General features: G+C 42.0%; 1 long non-coding RNA gene across 1 annotated transcript; it reads right to left on the bottom strand.

Annotated features, from left to right (window-relative positions):
- Positions 1-4,358: 4,358 nt before the first annotated feature.
- On the bottom strand, positions 4,359-12,349 carry LOC137316781 (uncharacterized). Its single transcript, XR_010961604.1, has 2 exons — positions 12,294-12,349; positions 4,359-6,983 (listed from the first exon to the last, which is right to left on the bottom strand). It is a non-coding gene; the product is annotated as an uncharacterized lncRNA (long non-coding RNA).
- Positions 12,350-14,034: the final 1,685 nt, after the last annotated feature.

Genomic DNA, 14,034 nt, shown 5'->3' with positions numbered 1-14,034 from the left:
TTGCAACCACAGGGAAGTCTATTGTCAATTTATCCGACCACACCCTTCAACCAGACGAAATCGAAGTTCTCAGCCGAGGGCTCAATTTCTGCCCCACTACCAAAATGGACCCCACTAGTCTCGCGGCGGACACAGAGGAATTCATCAGGAGAATGAGGCTCCGCGAATTCTACCACAAACCCCAAGATTTCAGCAGCGAACCCAATGAGACAATTGACGATCCGGAACAGCAGACAGAGGGATCCGCGGTACAGCAACCGAAGAGGAAAGAGTCAAACTGGACTCCTCCGGAGGGTCGCTGCCCTCAGCTGGACATGTATGCTCAAGCTGTCAGGAAATGCGTCAATGCCAGATTCATCAGCCGCACTCAGAAGACAGTCCAAAATGTCACCCGAGCACAACGCAACGCCATCAACGCTCTCAAGACCAACCGCAACATCGTCATCAAAACAGCGGACAAAGGAGGAGCCATAGTCATACAGAACAGAACAGACTATTGCAAAGAAGCATACCGACAACTGGACAACCAGGAACACTACAGACGGTTACCCGCAGATCCGACCAAAGAACACACCCACCAGCTCAACAAACTGATCAAGACCTTCGATCCAGACCTTCAAAGCATCCTACGCACTCTCATCCCACGTAATCCCCGCGTGGGAGACTTCTACTGCCTCCCAAAGATACACAAAGCCAACACACCCGGACGTCCCATCGTATCAGGCAACGGAACCCTGTGTGAGAACCTCTCTGGATACATCGAGGGCATCCTGAAACCCATCGTACAGGGAACCCCCAGCTTCTGTCGTGACACTACAGACTTCCTACAAAAACTCAGTACCCACGGACCAGTTGAACCAGGAACACTTCTCACCACGATGGACGTCTCGGCACTCTACACCAGTATCCCCCACGATGACGGCATCGCTGCGACAGCATCAATACTCAACACCAACAACAGCCAATCTCCGGAAGCCATCCTACAACTCATCCGCTTCATCCTGGATCACAATGTCTTCACCTGCGATAACCAGTTCTTTACCCAAACACACGGAACAGCCATGGGGACCAAATTCGCACCCCAATACGCCAACATTTTCATGCACAAGTTCGAGCAGGACTTCTTCACTGCACAAGACCTCCAACCAACACTATACACCAGATACATCGACGACATTTTCTTTCTATGGACCCACGGCAAGGAATCACTAAAGAGACTACACGATAACATCAACAAGTTCCATCCCACCATCAAGCTCACCATGGACTACTCCTCAGAATCAGTTTCTTTCTTGGACACACAAATCTCCATCAAAGACGGGCACCTCAGCACCTCACTCTACCGCAAGCCCACGGACAACCTCACGATGCTCCACTTTTCCAGCTTCCACCCTAACCACGTCAAAGAGGCCATCCCCTATGGACAGGCCCTGCGAATACACAGGGTCTGCTCAGACGAGGAGGAACGCGATGGACACCTACAGACGCTGAAAGACGCCCTAGTAAGAACGGGATATGACGCTCGACTCATCGATCGACAGTTCCGACGGGCCACAGCAAAAAATCGCATAGACCTCCTCAGGAGACTAACACGGGACGCAACCAACAGAGTACCCTTTGTCGTCCAGTACTTCCCCGGAGCGGAGAAACTACACCATGTTCTCCGCAGCCTTCAACATGTCATCAATGAGGACAAACACCTCGCTATGGCCATCCCCACACCTCCACTACTCGCCTTTAAACAGCCACCCAACCTCAAACAGACCATCGTTCGCAGCAAACTACCTAGCTTTCAAGAGAACAGCGTCCACGACGCCACACAACCCTGCCACGGTAACCTCTGCAAGACATGCCAGATCATCGACACAGATACCACCATCACACGAGATGACACCACCCACCAGGTGCATGGTTCATACTCCTGTGACTCGGCCAACGTTGTCTACCTCATACGTTGCAGGAAAGGATGCCCCAGAGCATGGTACATTGGCGAGACCATGCAGACGCTGCGACAACGGATGAACGGACACCGCGCAACAATCGCCAAACAGGAGGGTTCCCTCCCAGTCGGGGAACACTTCAGCAGTCATGGACATTCATCCACCGACCTTCGGGTAAGCGTACTCCAAGGCGGCCTTCGAGACACACGACAACGCAAAATCGTCGAGCAGAAATTGATAGCCAAGTTCCGCACCCATGAGGACGGCCTCAACCGGGTTCTTGGGTTCATGTCACGCTACACGTTACCCCACCAGCGAACAAATGTTATCTGTTTTTAATATAATGGGTCATTTGCTGGCTCTCTCTGCCTTCCGGATGTTTCTGCCTCTCTCTGTGTTTTTTTTTCTCTGTTTTTTTTCCCTGTTTGTTTTTTTGTTGAATGTGTATTCGGGGGTTCTGCAGGTGACACCTCTCTGTCTGAACACGGTGATTGCCTTGGCAACGGGCAGTTGCAGGGGCAGTCTGTAAACACCATGTATTGTTCAATATGTATAAATGCGTAGGCTTCAAGGAGCTCTTGAAACATTTGCCTGAGGAAGGAGAAAATCTCCGAAAGCTTGTGAATTTAAAATAAAATTGCTGGACTATAACTTGGTGTTGTAAAATTGTTTACAATTATACTGAGGAAGACTGCGACAAAATACAAGAAGAATTGATAAGCTTGCTGAAAGGCCGTGTAAATGGCCATTGAATTTCAATATAGAAACGTGTGAGGTGGTGCGTTTTGCTCGGGGGAATAAGGAGGCCACATACTGCTTGGAAAATAAGAGTCTAAATGGGGTAGAAGAGCAAAGGGATTTAGGGGTACAGATTGACAAATCATTAAAAGTAGCAACACAAGTTGATAAGGCCACAGAAAGCAAACAGAAGTTTATTTCTCGAGGAATAGAATTGAGAAGCAGATAAGTTATGTTGAACTGTAATTTAAACTGTCAAACCTTCTGCCAAACTGTTAAACCTTCCCTTTCTGAAATCCGTGCTGACTATTCTTTATTATATTTTCGGTTTTCAGATGTTTTTTTACTGCTTCATTGAGTAAAGAATTCCATGATCATTCCGACCACCGACCTTTAGTTAACTGGTCTATAGTTCCCTGGACTTGTTCAATCTCCTGTTTTAAAATATAAGAATCACATTAACTGTCATCCAGTCCTCTGGCACTATTCCTTTTGTGATGATTTTTTCTATATATGTAACAGTGCCTCTGCTATCCCTTTCCTTGCTTCATTTAATATGTGCAGATGGAATCCATCTGGACCAGGAGTTTAACCACCCTTTCTAACTTAAATGTCTTGATATCTTTATTGACCTCTTCCTCTAATATCATGTTCACCCTGTTAATCTCCCGGGTAAATACTGAGGCAAAGTAATCATTTAACATTTCTGCCATTTCACTTACGTTACCTGTGAGTTTATTTTGTGCATTCCTTGGTGGCACTGAAGCTATTCTGATTTTCCCTGTTTTATTTATGCGTCTGGAGAATAATTTACTATTTCTTTTGATATTCCTTGATAATTTAATTTCGTAGTTCCTCTTTGCTTCCCCAATTGTTCTTGTGAAATCTTCCTGGCCGTTTCCTTATTTAATATTTATAAATGAGAAATTCCACCAGCTTGTTGTGTCTGTTCAGGGGCTGGTGTTTGGGAACTATTTATTGTCTGTGATTAAAGTGCCAGAAACTCAAAACCCAAACTCCACAGAAACACTCTATTTCTCCCTCTGAGTGAACTAAGGCGCTATAATGGTGAGCAGAGCTGCCTTCCAAACAGTTAATTCCAACAGGTTTGAATCCCAGTTCGCTTAATTCAGAAACACCAAGACTGGAACCGAATTTGATGCTGTTCAGAGGGATAGTGTTTCCAAAACACAAACGGGTCTAATTTACATTTGAAAAAATACTTTTAAAGCTCATTTATATCCCCCATAATGTTGAATTTAACTCTGTCCCTTTGTATTATTATTTCCCCTGATCTGTACTGTGGATATTGGACACAATTGCCCGGATTCAGTGAAATTAATTGATTTTCTGAAGTCTTTCCCTCTGCTGATTCCCGTTCCTTATTTAAATTATGTCTGATCTATAGAAAGGTCATAGTCCTGAACCGTTAACCCGAGCTTCCCTTCTCCACAGATGCTGCCGGACCTGCTGAGTCTTTCCAGCATTTTTGGTTTTTTTTCTCTCTATTTTATCCCTTTCACCTTTGACGGTCGCGATTAAAACTTCCAGCTTTGTGCTCAGTTTTTATTTCTGTTTCAGTTCGGTTTATTTGTATTAATATAAATCGTGTCCTGAGAAATCAGACAGAAATATTGCGCAATGTACAGTGAAATATAATGGGGCAAATTCACAACTATCGAATGAGTAAAACAAAAACTTTATTCTGAATCAATTGTCTTAATATTTCACTGTCAAAATATGAAAAAATACGAGAGTAGAAGTTACAGAGAGAAACTATTTCCTCACATTGCACTTTGTCCTGAATCTGGAACAACGACAGACAATGTGAATTTGTTCCACTCTGTTACAGTTCTCCCTTACGGCCAGTAGATGTCAGACTGTATATTCATTCTTTATCTGTCAGTCTCCAGTACTGTCTGTGAGTTTGAGATTAATTCTCTCTCTTCAGTCTCTGGTACTGTGTGTGAGTGTGAGATTGATTCTACATCTGTCAGTCTCCGGTACAGTGTGTGAGTGTGGGATTTATTCTGAACCTGTCAGTCTGTGGTACTGTGCGTGAGTGTGAGATTCATAATATATCTGTCAGTCTCCAGTACTGCATGTGAGTGTGGGATTTACTCTGTATCTGTCAGTCTCCGGTACTGTATGTGAGTGACGGATTTACTCTGTGTCTGTCATTCTCTGGTACTGTGTGTGATTGTGGGACTAATTCTGAATCTGTCAGTCTCTGGTACTGTGTGTGAATTTAGGATTTACTCTGTATCTGTCAGACTCAGGTACTGTGTGTGAGTGTGAAATTCATAATATATCTGTCAGTCTCCGGTACTTTATGTGAGTGTGGGATTTACTCTGTATCTGTCAGTCTCTGGTACTGTGTGTGAGTGAGGGATTAATTCTGAATTTGTCAGTCTTTGGTACTGTGTGTGAATGTAGGATTTACTCTGTATCTGTCAGTCTCAGGTACTGTGTGTGAGTGTGGGATTCATTCTGAATCTGTCAGTCTCTGGTACTGTGTGTGAGTGTGGGATTCATTCTGAATCTGTCAGTCTCTGGTGCTGTGTGTGAGTGTGGGATTCATTCTGTATCTGTCAGTCTCTGGTGCTGCCTGTGAGTGTGGGATTCATTCTGTTGCAGTCAGTTTCTGGTATTATATCTCAGCGTGGGATTCATTCTGTAACTCAATCTCTGGGACAAAGTGCAAGTCTGGATTCGTTCTGTATTTTTATTTCAGGTTGCAGTATGTTGCATGAAACTGTGTCTTTAATACATGAATGTATGCATGGTCCTTTGTCTAGCGTTAATTTGTAATTATGGATACACTTTTGGATTTTGTTTTAATCAAACAATGTTTGTGAGTTTTGATGTAGGATTATATCTTAATTTCTGTGAAGACTATTTTAAATGATAATGTACATTTCAATACCTTACTGTGAAATTATTGGACTGGTATTTATTGTGTAGCTCAGTCTGGGCTAGTGGAATTGATACTTTATCTTTCAAGCTGACACTGTGTGATTTTTGGACTGGTATTTAATGTGTAGTTCAGTCTGCATTAATGGGATTGATACTGTATCTTTCAGTCTGACACTGTGTGCTGTATTTGGACTTGTGTGTAAGGAATAACTCAGTCTGCAATAATGGTATTGATGCCGTACCTTTCAGCATGAGTTGATCAGATTATTGGACTGGTTTGCAATGTGTAGCTTAGTCAACATGAATAGGATTTATACTGTATCTTTCAGTACGATAATGTATTCGAATATTGGACCATATATAATGTGAAGCTCAATCTGCACTAATGGAATTGATACTGTATCTTTCAATCTGACACAGAGATTTTTGGGCTGGTATCTGTTGTGTAGCTCAGTCTGCACAAATGGAATTCAAACTGCATCTTTCAGCATGACCCAGAATGTGATTTCTGGACTGGTATCTAATGTGCAGCTCAGTCTGCACTAATGGGATTGATACTGTATCTTTCAGTCAGATACTGTGTGAGATTTGTATGCTGGTATGTAACGTGTGGGTCAGTCTGTACTAATCAAATCGAAACTGTATCTTTCAATCTGACACAGAGATTTTTAGACTGTTATGTGATGTGTAGCTCAGTCTGCATTAATGGAATTGATACTGTATCTTTCAATCTGATACTGTATGAGAATTTTGGACTTGTATCTAATGTGCACCTCAGTCTCCGGTAAAGGAATTGAAACTGTACATTTCATTCAGACACTATGAGATATTTGGACATATGTGTGATTCAAATATGGGCAACATCTGAACTGGTATCTAATTTATATCTTAGTGTCCAATATTGTCATGAATACTGCATCTTTAAGCTCATAATGTGTGTGAGTTGTGGGCTGGTATTTAATTTGAATCTCGGGGTACATTATTGTGATTGATTCTGTATCTATCAATCGGTACCATGTGTCAGTTCTATCTGGTATTTAATTTGTAGCTAAGGCTGAACTAATATGAGATTGACACAGTGCCTTTCAATCTGATAGTGGGTGTAATTTTGGATTGGGAATTATTTATCTGCCGGTCAGTGGTACTGAGTTGTTGTGAAATGGAAATTCCGTCTGTCTCTCCTGCTCTGTTTGACTGTTGGATTGGGATCAGTGTAGGATTAAATATTTCTGCTTGTCTGAGACTGTGGGACTGATGACCTGTCTGTGTCTCTGTGCTCTGTGAGTGATAATGTGCATACTGTGTGTGAGAAGGAGCTGACTGCACTGTTCGTTGTGCCTCGAGTGGAGGAAACATCACACTGATTCTGGGTCCTTCAAGGATTTGCCTCTGGAAGAAAAAGTATCTCTTGTAATTCAAGAACAGGTGAGGTAGAAAATACAAAAGTGATCAATTGAATCTCTCTGTTAATAATCATTGTAATATCCACAAATGAAAACCAGCGATACAAACAGTGTCAGTGTCTGACTCCACTGCAGTACTGCAGCACTCAGCTTCTCCACACCAGGTGTGTTGGGCTGTTTTACAACAATTTAGTGACATCCAAACACGGCCCACCCCCTGCACTGATCCATCAATGGGACTACCCGATGGGGCGGGGAGCTTTGCACATATCAGATTTCTAATCCCCTCTCCCTTGGGACTAACCAATCAACCGAAACAAAACAGCCGCTGTTTAAAATGTGTCCTTCAAACTTCTCACATGATGCCTGCAATAGATGCTCTTTGTATAACACCCCACATCCTTACTGTCCGGCTCTGTTTACTGTTCAATAACAAACAAGAAATGTTAATGGGCGGGTTTAAAAAAAAATCAGATTTAATACCTGCCACAAATCACAAACACGCTCACACTGCACATTGTCCGGTTTCAGCAATTTGTTCCGAACTGTTGCAGTTCTGCTTCCGGCCAGTAGATGTCCCCAAACCCCGGGTCATTGAAGTTTGCAGATGAGAGAGGGACAGAAGAGAAACTCATTCTTCACATTATATTGCACGGGTGGGATTTAGAAAAACTGGGAATGGAGACGAGCTGCAAGTACATTTTGTTGGACCAAACACTACTTGTAATGCTGTGTTAAATTCTGGTCATTGATTGAGGGGATACTGTCTATACTGAGGAAGACTGGGACAAAATCAGCTTGCAGAACGGCCGTGTCAATGGCCATTGAATTTCAATATAGAAAGGTGTGAGGTGGGGCATTTCGCTGGGGGGAATAAGGAGGCCACATACTGTTTGGAAAATAAGAGTCTAAATGGGGTAGAGGAGCAATGTAAATCATCCTGAGAAATCAGAGAGAAATACTGTGCAATATACAGTGAAATATAATGGGGCAAATTCACAACTATCGAATGAGTGAAACAAAAACTTTATTATGAATCAATTGTATTCATTTTTCACCGTCAAAAAGTGCAAAAATACGAGAGTAAAAGTTAAAGAGAGAAACTTTCCTCACATTGCACATTGTCCTGTTTCTGCAACCATGACAGATAATGTGAATTTGTTCCCTCATTACAGTTGTCGCTTACCGCCAGTAGAGGTCAGTCTCTGGTACTGTATATGAGAGTGGGATTTATTCTATATCTGTCAGTCATTGTTACTGAGTGTGAGCATGGGGTATATTCTGCAACTGTCAGTCTCCAGGTACTATATATAATTGATGCATTCATTCTGTATCTGTCAGTCTCTGGTACTGTATATGAGACTGGGATTTATTCTGTATCTGTCAGTCATTGTTACTGAGTGTGAGCATGGGGTATATTCTGCATCTGTCAGTCTCCAGGTACTATATATAATTGATGCATTCATTCTGTATCTGTCAGTCTCTGGTACTGTCTGTTGTGGGATACATTCTGTATCTGCCATTCTCTGCTACTTTATCTCAGTTTGGGATTCATTCTGTAATTCAGTCTCTGAGACAATGTGCAAGTCTGGATTCATTCTGTATTCTTATTTCAATTTGCAGTATCGTATTTGATACTGTATCTTTAACACTTTAAATTATATACAGTTCTTCATCGAGCATTTAGTTTGTTAATGTGGATACATTTTCGATTTTCTTTAATCAAACGACGTGTGTGAGTTTTGGAGTAGTATTACATCTTAATCTCTGAAGTCGATTGTGAATGATAATGTACCTTTCAATCTGTTCACAGTGAAATTACTGGACTGGTATGTAATGTGTATTTCATTCTGCAATAATTCTGTATCTGAGTCTAACACTGTAGGTGATTTTTGGACTGGTATGTAATATGTAGCTCATCCTGCACCAAAGGAATTGATACTGTATCTATCAGTCTGATACTGTATGAAATTTTTGGACTGATGAGTAACATACAGATCAGTCTGTGTTAATGGAATTGATATTGTATCTTTGAGTCTGATACGGGATGAGATTCTTGGACTGCTATATAATGTGTGGCTCAGTCTGCACTAATTGAATCGATTCTGTATCTTTCAGTCTAAAATTGTATGAGATTGTTGGACTGATATATAATGTTGAGCTCAGGCGGTGCTAATAGAATTTAAATTATATCTTCCAGTCTGGTCATTTGTGAATTTTAGACTCGTATGTAATGTATAGCTCAGTCTGTACCAATAGTATTGATAATGTTTATTTCACTATCACACGAGTATTTACCAATATATCTAATATGTAGCTCAGTCTGCACCAATAGAATTGATACTGTATCTTTAAATCTGCCACTATGAGATCTTTGGACTGGTCTGTAAAGTGTAACTCAGTCTGTAGTAATGTGACTGTGACATTCATACTGTATCTGTAGTCTCCAGTACAGTCTGTGAGTGTGGGATTCATTCTGTATCTGTCAGTCTCTGGTACTGTGTGTGTGTGGGATTCATTCTGTATCTGTCAGTCTCTGGTACTGTGTGTGAGTGTGGGATTCATTCTGTGTCTGTCAGTCTCTGGTACTATGTGTGAGTGTGGGATTCATTCTGTATCTGTCAGTCTCTGCTCTGTGTGTGAGTGTGGGATTCATTCTGTATCTCTCAGTCTCTGCTCTGTGTGTGAGTGTGGGATTCATTCTGTATCTGCAGGTATCAGGCACTGTGTGTGAGTGTGGGATTCATTCTGTATCTGTCAGTCTCTGGTACTGTGTGTGAGTGTGGGATTCATTCTGTATCTGTCAGTCTCTGCTCCTGTGTGTGAGTGTGGGATTCATTCTGTATCTGTCAGTCTCAGGTACTGTGAGTGAGTGTGGGATTCATTCCGTATCTGTCAGTCTCTGCTCCTGTGTGTGAGTGTGGGATTCATTGTCTGTCAGTCTCTGGTACCGTGTGTGAGTGTGGGATTCATCCTGGATCTGCCATTCTCTGCTACATTATCTGAGTGTGGGATTCATTCTGTAATTCAGTCTCTGAGACAATGTGCAAGTCTGAATTCATTCTGTATTCTTATTTCAGTTTGCAGTATCGAATTTGAAACTGTATCTTTAATACTTTAATTTATATACAGTTCTTCATCTCGTGTTTAATTTGTAAATATAGATACACTTTTCGATTTTCTTTAATCAAACATGTGTGAGCTTTGGAGTAGTATTACATTTTTATCATTCACAATAGAGTTAAGAGATTATGTACCTTTCAATCTCTTCACAGTGAAATTATTGGATTGGGATGTAATGTTTAGCTCAGTCTGCAATAATGGGATTAATTCTGTATCTCAATCTGTTATTGTATGAGATTTATGCAATGGTATGTAATATGTAGCTCAGCCTGCACTAAAGGAATTAATACTGTATCTATCAGTCTGACTCTGTGAGATTTTTGGACTGGAATGAGATGTGTAGCTCAGTCTTCAATAATGGAAGTGATACTGAATCTTTCGATCTGATATTCTCTGTGATTTTTGGACTGGTGAGTAACATGGAGCTCAGTACGTGCTATGGAATTGATATTGTATCTTTGAGTCTGATCGGGTATGAGATGCTTGGACTGCTATATTATGTGTGGCTCAGTCTGCACTGATGGAATTGATAATGTATCTTTCAGTCTAATATTGTATGGGATTTTCAGTCTGGTATGTAATGTACAGGTCAGGCAGTGCTAAAAGAATTGATACAGTATCTTCCAGTCTGATCATTTATGAGGATTTTGGACTCGTATGTAATGTGTAGCTCAGTCTGAAACAATGGTATTGATAATGTTTATTTCAGTATAATACTCTCTGAGTATTTACTAATATATCTAATATGTAGCTCAGTCTGCACTAATGGAATTTATACGATATCTTTCAATCTGACACGATGATATCTTTGAACTGGTATGTAAAATGTAACTCAGTCTGCAGTAGTGTGATTGTGAGATTCATTCTGTGACTGTCAGTTCCTGATTCTCTTTGTGACTGTGGGATTCATTCTGTATCTGTCAGCATCTGGTACTGGTTGTGAGTGAGGGATTCATTCTGTATTGGTCAGTCTCTGGTACTGTATGTGAGTGTTGGATTCTTTCTGCATCTGTCAGTCTCTGGTGCTTTATGAGAGTATGGGATGAACTCATATCTGTCAGTCCTTGGTATTGTATGTGAGTGTGGGATGAACTCAGTATCTGTCAGTCCTTGGTACTGTCAGCCCGTTTGGGATTCATTCTGTTTCTGTCATCTCTGGTTCCATACTTGAGTGTGGGATTCACTCTGTGTCTGGCAACCTCTAGTACTGTATGTGTGCTTGGGATTCCTTCTGCATCTGTCAGTCTCTGCTACAGTATATGAGTGTGAGATTCATTCTGTGTTTGTGTGTCTCTGTACTGTATCTGAGTGTGAGATTCATTCTGTATCTGTCCATAATTATTCTCTCCGATTACATTATGGTATTCAATACTGTAGCTTTAATATCTTAATGTTAAAGTAGTTTTTCTCATTATTTAATTGGTAAATATGGATACACTTTAGGATTTGATGCTGGAGGTTTCAATCAGATAATTTGTATGATTTTGGACTACTATTAAATCTGTATCTCTGTCAGTATTGTTGTGAATGATAATATATCTTTCAACCTGATATGGTGACATTTTTGAATTGGTATATAATGTGTAGATCAGTCTGCACTGAAGGAATTGATACTGCATCTTTAAGTTTTATTATAAGATTTTTGGACTCGTGTGTAATGTGTGCTCACAGAATTGATACTTTATCTTTAAATCTCATACTATGAGTTTATTATAAACTGGTATCTAATGTGTTTCTCAGGTTACACTGTCACAGCATTTCTCAATCTGATACTGTACATGAGTTTTGGACTTGCAATTTGTATTCGAATGGTACACAATTCGAATGGATACTTCATGTATTAAACTCACGTGTGTGTGAGAGAGTTTTGGGCTTGCATACAATTGGAATCTTGGGGTATCTGGGATTTAATTCATGGCGAAAGTCGTCCTTTTTTGAAATTGACAATCTGAAAGCATGACTTTGGACTGGGATTTTTGTATCTCCCTGTCAGCGGGACAGAGTTCGGGAGAAATGGAACAGTGTCTGCCTCACCTGCTCTGTTTGACTGTTGGATTGAAAATGTGTCTCTGGAACTTGGGATCAGTGTGGGACTGAATACTTCTGCTGTCTGAGACTGTGGAGCTGATGACCTGTCTGTGACTCCGTGCTCTGTGAGTGATAATGTACTTACTGTGTGTGAGGAGCTGGCTGCACTGTTCCTTTGCCTCGGATGGAGGAAACTTCACATTCATTCTGGCTCCTTCAAGGGTTTGACTGGAGAAAGAAACATATATCTTGTAACTCAAGAACAGGTGAGGTCGAAAATACAGAAGTGATCAGTTTAATATCTGTGAATAATTATTTTGAATATCCACAAATGAAAACCAGTGATACAAACGGTGTCAGTGTCTGACTCCACTGCAGTACTGCAGCACTCAGCTTCTGCACACCAGGTGTGTTGGGCGATTTTAAAACAATTTAGTGACATCCCCTCCACTGATCCATGAATGGGACTACCCGATGGGGCAGGGACCTTTGTACAGGTCAGGTTTCTAATCTCCTCTCCCATGGGACAAACCGTTCAAATGAAAGCAAACAACCGCTGTTTAAATTGTGTCCTTCACACTTCTCACCTGATGCCTGCAATCAAAACTGCTTGTCTCACTCCCCACATCCTGACTGTTCACTGTCCAAAAACAGGGTGAGACTGGAACTAAACCAGGAACATTCACTACTGGTTTGGGGAGAGAAAGCAGCAATGATTTTAAATAGCAGGTTCTTCCCATTCTGTCTCCCTTACCCTGGACACACCCTGGACACACACAGCCCGAGAATGACCTCTCCCTTCCCCCGCTCACTCCATGTTCCGGGACCAGTTCCTGATCCACTCCGCCTCTTACAAACAGCCCCCGGACTCCCCCTGACCTTCCCCCGGACTCAATGCCGATCTCTGAGCCCATCTGCGGACACGGTCCCGAAGCGATGAGCTGCTGTAACGAGGCTGCTCTTTGCTCCCTTCCCCCGGGGGCCGTGATCTCTCCATTCCCGGCTGTTTTAAACCATCTTCTTCCGCTCACTGAGGGAATGGCGCCCACAGGCCGAGCTGGGGGAGGGGAGCGCGCATGCGCTCTTCTGCTCACCAACGGCCAGCGCTGGGGGCGGGGCTGAGTCACGCATGCGCAGATATCTGGTTTAATTCCCAATACAAAAATCGATGGAAACTTTCCCCAATTGGAATTTTTCCGAGTCTGAGCAAAGGAAGTGGGTCTGGGGGAAAGGTCAGAGGGAATGGGGTCCACAGGCAGTCCAGGAACAGGCACCAGAATGGAAAACAGATGGGATTCCACCAGTGCCTAACGCTGGAATCCAGACTGACTTTACAATCTCTAACTATTGAACTAGATGTTTCCATCCCTGCTGTTTCTCTCAGCGGTTCTGAAATGAACCTATGGATTCTGTTCATTCTTGGCCCCTTTACTGATAAAACTGATGCGAGGATTTCTCAGACCAATCCTGGAGAAACAGACGAGGTAAGAGTGAGTCGGTGTGTTTGTTGGGACCATATAGGATTCATATCTGACAGCAAAAGTCACAGATTAACTTAACCGGAGTGAAACTCTCGGTCAATGAGAGTTATACCAAAAGGCCCTGAGCTGCATAACTGCAGATGGTAGAACAGGCAAAAGAGGGTTAAATGTCGCCCATTGTTTTTGTCACTCTCTGCACTGTCCCTGAGTGTGGGATTAAAAGCGTGTCTGTCTCTGGTACAATAACAGTGAGAGATGAGACCGCATCTTTTGTCTCTCCAACGGGATCTTTCTGGATAAAACGCAACTTTACAGATCAGTCTGGAACAAATACTGTTTATGTCTGTCGTTCTCTCTCTCTCTGGAGCTGTATACGTATGTTGGATACTGTTGGCAAGTGTGATA

Source organism: Heptranchias perlo, unplaced genomic scaffold (genome assembly GCF_035084215.1).
Source record: "Heptranchias perlo isolate sHepPer1 unplaced genomic scaffold, sHepPer1.hap1 HAP1_SCAFFOLD_60, whole genome shotgun sequence".
Taxonomy (NCBI): domain Eukaryota; kingdom Metazoa; phylum Chordata; class Chondrichthyes; order Hexanchiformes; family Hexanchidae; genus Heptranchias; species Heptranchias perlo.
This window is presented reverse-complemented; position numbering and strand designations above follow the sequence as displayed.